Source organism: Spinacia oleracea, chromosome 2, assembly GCF_020520425.1.
Source record: "Spinacia oleracea cultivar Varoflay chromosome 2, BTI_SOV_V1, whole genome shotgun sequence".
NCBI classification, from domain to species: domain Eukaryota; kingdom Viridiplantae; phylum Streptophyta; class Magnoliopsida; order Caryophyllales; family Amaranthaceae; genus Spinacia; species Spinacia oleracea.
In genome coordinates this window covers 89542303-89549231 of record NC_079488.1, presented here as the reverse complement: position 1 = coordinate 89549231, position 6929 = coordinate 89542303, and the positions used below count along the sequence as shown (strand labels likewise).

General features: G+C 38.0%; 1 non-coding gene across 1 annotated transcript; it reads left to right on the top strand.

Annotated features, from left to right (window-relative positions):
- Positions 1 to 452: 452 nt before the first annotated feature.
- On the top strand, positions 453 to 559 carry LOC130468255 (small nucleolar RNA R71). Its single transcript, XR_008928672.1, has one exon. It is a non-coding gene; the product is annotated as a small nucleolar RNA R71 (small nucleolar RNA).
- The last annotated feature ends 6370 nt before the right edge of the window (positions 560 to 6929 follow it).

The following is a 6929-nucleotide window of genomic DNA, read 5'->3' as shown; positions in this document are numbered from 1 at the left end:
TTGTAGCCCTCATTGTAAGAGTTGGAGAATGGGTTTTTTGTTTGTAGGATTGAAATGCGTTACATTGTTCAACAGAGCTCCTACATTCCTGTGCATAATGACCAGACATTCCACAACTTTCACAAACAGTAGTAGGTTGGGCACTCATAGCAGCTACACTAACAGGTTGGGCATATTGAGCATTGGCTGCTTGCATATTATCAAACTTATAGTGTAAAGCAGTCAATTGGGCAGTTAATTGTTCAATAGAATTTAAATCATGCTTACCACCCCTATTAGATAAACCTCTAGGATTCCCATACTGGGCATTGTGAATGGCTATCTCCTCAATCACCTCCATAGCTCTAGGCACCTCAAGTTGCATGAATCTCCCACTGGCAGCTGAATCTAACAAACATCTAGACTTATTACCCAGACCATTATAAAACTGCTGAATCAAGAACCAATCATCCAAACCATGGTGCGGGCACTCTCTCTGCAAGTCCTTGAATCTCTCCCAGACCTCGAACAAACTCTCATCTGCCTGTTGTGAGATACCTAATATTTGACCCCTCAGACGAGCCGTTTTCTCAGGTGGAAAATATTTAACATAAAAAGCAAGAGCCAAGGACTCCCAATTAGTAATTTTCAAAGTCGCCCGATTCAACCCATTAATCCACAATTTAGCTTTCCCACTCAAAGAGAACGGGAAAAGTATCTCCATAGTCTGCTCCGGAGTCAATCCCTTTTGCTTGATGGTGGAACAATATTGGATGAAGGACTGTATGTGAAGATTCGGATCTTCACCTGGTTCCCCACCGTACTGGCGTCTGTCAATCATGTTAATCAATGCAGGCTCAATCTTGAAGGTCTCAGCTGCAATAGAAGGCATGATTGCCTTTGGTAGCACGAACAGACTTGGCTTAGAGTAGTCTGTAAGCCGTGTGGTAGGTGGCGGTAGTGGAGTTTCGTCACCCATCTCTATCTCTGAAACTGAATCTGTATCTGAAGGAAAAAGATCGCCAATATTATGATCAAAATCAGAGTGATTCCCACATTGTGCAATGAAAGTTCTTCGTCTACGAAAGGTTCTTTCGGGCTCAGGATCGAATGGAGTAAGATGACTAGTACCTACGGTCCTGGGCATAGACAAAGACTACAAAATAATGTGAGATCCGGTCTCAAGGAACGTGAGTTCCTTGAGTAGTAACAAACAATAATCTAGGATAAGCAATCAACAACAGAAAATAAAACCGTTTCCCCAGCAACGGCGCCAAAATTTGATAGGCTAAAGTCGTATCACCTAATCAAAAATAACCTAAGTCCACTAGCTAGGTAGCAAGGGAAGTCAGGATCGAATCCACAGGGAAACAGGCGTTCTTTCTACTATCAATTAATTCATCTAGACTATTGTGAACAAGAGTTGGTTGGTGATTTGTATGCTAAGACTACGAACGATAATTAAACGAGTATGAATCAATATATGAAGGAATCTAGGGCATAGGTTCACCAACAAATAACAATCCAGGACAATGAACAATCACGATAATCAACAAAGTAATTAATTAGACTAGCATGCTCTCTCGAATCGATACTAATCATAGACTTAGAATTAACGGGCTCTCACTACGTATTAACTCTAATTCCACCTATTGACACAAGCCTAAACATCAAATTGCATCTCTCGAATCTTAATTTGATATTGCATAACTACCACAATTAAACCTGCGCAAATCTAATTGTATAGTGAAATAAACCAATCAATAGGAATTAATTACAATGCCAACAATCACAATTATTCAATATCTCTTCATATTAATCATGGATCCCCAAACCCTAGAAATTAGACTACTCAAGCATATTAACCATAAACAAAACAATTAGCATGATTGAAAACATAATTAAGGCAAAACAAAAGATTGAAATAAAGAACAATACCTAATTGAAGAACAATGGTAAAGGAAAGCTTGAATTTTGGATTGAAAATAAACTAAGTGTTTAGAACAAATTAGAGAGAAAAACTAAGCTTAGGGAAAATAAAACTAAGTGTTTAATACTAGAATATGAGATAATAAGATGTTCCACTAAATTAACTAAGGGCTATATTTATAGTTTTGCCTAAAAAGCATTAAGAAAAACCAGAAAAACTAAGTAAACCGCGCGCACAAAACGCTCCTGGGTTGTCGTCGCCCGGTCGGGCGGCCTTCCGCCCGTCGGGCGACCAGCTCGTAACCCGCCCGTCGGGCGCAGGTCTGCTGCCGGGCGGAGGGAGACACTTTGAATCCATCTGCACACGGCCGGTCAGGCGGCTCTCGCTGTTAGGTTATGATACATATGACAATACATAAATCATGCGGAAACAACCATTAAGCCAGGAATACATATTATTTACACATAATCATATAGCATAATTTAGATGCATACTCTTTGTTGTGTGCCTTCCCTAGCTGTGCCCGAACCGAACAAGAACCAGTCTTTGGGACTCCAAGTGTCGTCCCTCCGTAGATAGTCCACAGTACGTCCGGATCCGCCTTAAGATTGACCAACTAGAATCGCCCTTAAGGTACTAGAATTTTCGGCACTCTTAGGTAAGAAATATGGCTGAATTTTTCTCTCAAAAACTCACTTTGAATACTTGAATTAATCTCTTAAAATATGTGACCCTAGGCACGTATTTATAGAGTTATGGAAAGGGAATTGTAATCCTAGTAGGACACGAATTAATTAAACTTAGAATCCTACAAGAACTCTAATTAATTAATTTATCCATTTAGGAATAGGAATTTAATCATATACTAACTCTAATAGTTTTAGGAATCATGCATGAACACAAACTCACACACACACGGCAGCCACAAGGGCCGCCCATGCGCGTGCGTGCGAGCAGCAGCCCACGCAGCGAGGCCCACGCAGCCGTGGCCTTGGCGCGCGCTGGGCCTGCCTTGCGGTAGGCCTGGGCGCTGCCTTGGCTGGGCTTGTGGCGCGCGTTTGGCTTGCTGGGCGATGGCCCGACTTCGTGCTGGGCCTTCGTCCGGCAGGCCTCGTCCGATGCTAATTCGTACGATACGCTTCCGATTAAATTCCCGGTTCCGGAATTCATTTCCGATACGAACAATATTTAATATTTCCGATTCCGGAATAAATTTCCGTTTCGAACAAATATTTAATATTTCCGTTTCCGGAATTATTTTCCGATTCCGATAATATTTCCGATTCTGACAATATTTCCGTTTCCGGCAATATTTCCGATTCTGGTAATATTTCCATTTTCGATAACATTTTCCGATACGTACCATGTTTCCGTTTCCGGCAACATCTACGACTTGGATAATATTTATATTTCCGATACGATCCATATTTCCGTTTCCGGCAATATCATCGTTTCTGGAGTATTCATTTCTTGCCTGTGACGATCTCAGCTCCCACTGAAACCAAGATCCGTCGATTCCGAATATCCATAGATGGAGTATCTAATGCCATTAAATACTTGATCCGTTTACGTACTATTTGTGTGACCCTACGGGTTCAGTCAAGAGTAAGCTGTGGATTAATATCATTAATTCCACTTGAACTGAAGCGGCCTCTAGCTAGGCATTCAACTCACTTGATCTCACTGAATTATTAACTTGTTAATTAATACTGAACCGCATTTATTAGACTTAACATAGAATGCATACTTGGACCAAGGGCATTATTTCCTTCCGTCTCCCACCTGTCCTTAGGGACAAGTGTGCATTTCCTAATTCCTTTGTCGCTTGATGCTTGCTCTTGAACATAAGGTAAGAGTTGTCATCCTTATTATGTCCAGAGGTGTTCCTCGGTTTCAGAGTTCAACTGATCAAATAAACAGATAATCATAGCCTATGATTCATCCGAGCACGGCCATGCATTTCACAGTTTCTAGCTCTCCGAGTGGCCTTGTACAACTTTTAAGCATCTCATCCCGATTTATGGGAGGACAATCCCAATCTTGCGATCTTGAGATTAGACTTCGTTTGATAGGTGATTACCTGAGCGTTGCCTTTATAGCCTCCTTTTACGGTGCGACGGTTGGTCAATGTCAAAGCAACCAGTTCTCAAACAAGTAATCTCAAATCACTCAGGTATTGAGGATTTAGTGTCTAATAATTTAATGAAATTTACTTATGACAGACTTTCATCTCTTACAGTAAAGTTTCATAGGTCTTGTCCGATACTAGTCTTCCCAAAGTAAGTATCTATGCAAATGATTATGACATTGCCATGTCCACATAGTTCAAGAAACAGAACTACTAGTCATCTTGCATTCTAATCGTCTAACGTTTTCTATGCGTCCAATTTTATAGAAAACTCCGACTAGGGACCATTTTCAACCTTTGACATTCAAGTTCACTTGATAGACATTTCTTAGTCACAGGACTGGTCCTGACAGTCTATCTTGAATATATCGTCAAATTTGAAGGGACTCATCATTTAATACTAAACCAAGATTAAATGGAATATGAAAATACATTTCATATATGATAAATGTTCAACCCCAATGTTTTATAACCATGGGCCTCAAACCCATCTTCTAAAACAATTCATGGAATTCAAAGCTATGCTTAATTTCCAGTGCTACAACGTGAGTGTTGCTTCTCACTTGTTGCATAGGTTTAGTTATCATGCTTTGCCAATCTTAATATCCTTTTCATCGAATGTTCTTCGAGATATGATGATAAGATCTTTTCGAGTTTGTTTATTATGTGATCTAGTCTTTCTTACTTCGATGGTGGTTTTACTCACTTTGCAATGAAGAACCATCAAGTTAGCAGACGTTTTTCTTGCTTCAAGAGTGGTTCTACGCATTTTTCAATGAAGAACCATCAAGCCAGCAGATAGGTGATCTACCCAAGTTCAGTGAAGAACTTTAAACAACCCTGTTTTATTGCTTCTTAGGCAATAATTACTTTTACTTCAACTGTATAGGTTGCTAGTGATGCTTTGTTTGGATTTACCTATCCAAGCAGTTCATAGATATGTGGAAGACTCTCCAACTATATCTTAGAACATAGAAATTATTATTTTAATTTCCCACGCAACAACTCATGGTCTCCAATCCATGTTGCCATTTCAAAACACGATGCTCTATAGCTCGTCCTTATCAATGGTTAACTCCAAAGGGTCTTGCTTGATCCTTTGCCAGTGTTTATGCGTGTAGCATCAATATTTAGCATATCTTTATTTCCTTGAATCAAGAACTATTCCTATGTACCTTTTCAAGTACCATAAGTATTCTCGATCTCAATCTATTTGATCTTCACTTAGATCAATAGAGATTGGTATATGTTCGTCATGCCTAAAGTCATACGATACGTTTTTGGCGATCCTCATATTATATCATACATGATAAATTCTTTTGCAGAAAAATTCCCATTTGAATTCTATTCATGTAACTTTAGCTTATCTAGTTTCAGTAGATACTAAATTCAGCTAAATTCTTTGACATATAATATAGGTTAAGAATCCCATTTAGACTCTTTGATGTTTAACTTAGTAAATGCTTATACATAGTTCAAACATCCTTTACTTAGATTTATTCACATGGGTCGAATATCTCCAATGGAGACTTTCGTGTTTGATTTAGTAAATGCCATTTACTTAATCCAAAACAATATCATAAGATCTTTGTAAATAGATCTTAATACCCAGTATGTACTAAGTTTCGCCTTGGTCCGTCATTGATGAATAATCTCAAATCTAAGTATTTAGCATTTGAATGTTATTTCACAATAGAGAGATATGTGTGTGATACACATAGGACCAATTAAGTTTTATGTACTCCCACTAAACTTCTTATATATCTATAAGAATCATGTACATTTTATGAAACTAAAATACTTATTAGCTTCACTAAAATACAGTTCTAATTCCCAATTGCTTGCTTAAATCTGGACTTAGATTTCATAAGCTAGCTTTCCTTTTCAAGCATTTATTTGGATCCACAAATCCTATGACATACCATGTACATAGTTTATTCCAACATTTGATTGAGGAATACGTTTTGTCATCCAATTGCCATATGTACCAATATGCAATCATTGCTTGAATTATAGACTTAAGCATTACGATTTTGCATGAGGTTTCAACACAATCCATGCCATGAATTTGCTTGTAACCTTTAGCAACTAATCTAGCTTTGTGTGTGAACACAATTCCATGTTTGATGGTTTTTATCCTTAAAACAAACTTGCAACCAATAGGTGTGAAACTATTCTTGCAAATCAACAAAATTTCAATTTTGTCATCAAAACATTGAGTATGTTTTATGGCCTCTAACCATTTAAAACATTTGAGTCTATATATGGCCTCTAACCATTTTAGGGAATCTGGGTTTCGTCATAGCTTTCTTACAAGTCACAAACTCATTAATCTACATGATAATAGTTTGACTGCAAGTTGTAGGTTTCTTCACTATTTAATAGAAGAATCTCATAGTTTCATTGACCTGATCTCTATGTTTCTTCACTATCTAATAGAAGAATCTCATAGTTTCAGTGACTTGAATTCTATGCCTACTTGGGTATAGAACATCAAACAATAGAATATCAATAGCCACTTGAAAGTCCTTTGAATATTCTGTTCTCCTTGAAGCACTTGTAAAGTCTTCTAAGAGATGTCTATTCTTTAAAATCCACTTCTAAAGTCCTTAAAGAATACGTGTTCGGATTTTCTAAAGAACTTCGAAAAGCCTCCGGAATGTCCGTCTATGTTTGTTGTTCGCCTCGAAGACTTTCGAGGTCTATTTTCTCCCACTTGTCATTTTGGAAACGAATCTCCAAAAGGACATTATTTCGAGCAAACAAACATTATGTTCTCAAAAATTCGTGGTAGAAACAATACCCTTGTGTCTCATTTGAATAAATCACAATGAAACATATATCTATACTTGGGCCTTAGTTTGTTGAATAAAAAACACTAAGCTCCCACTG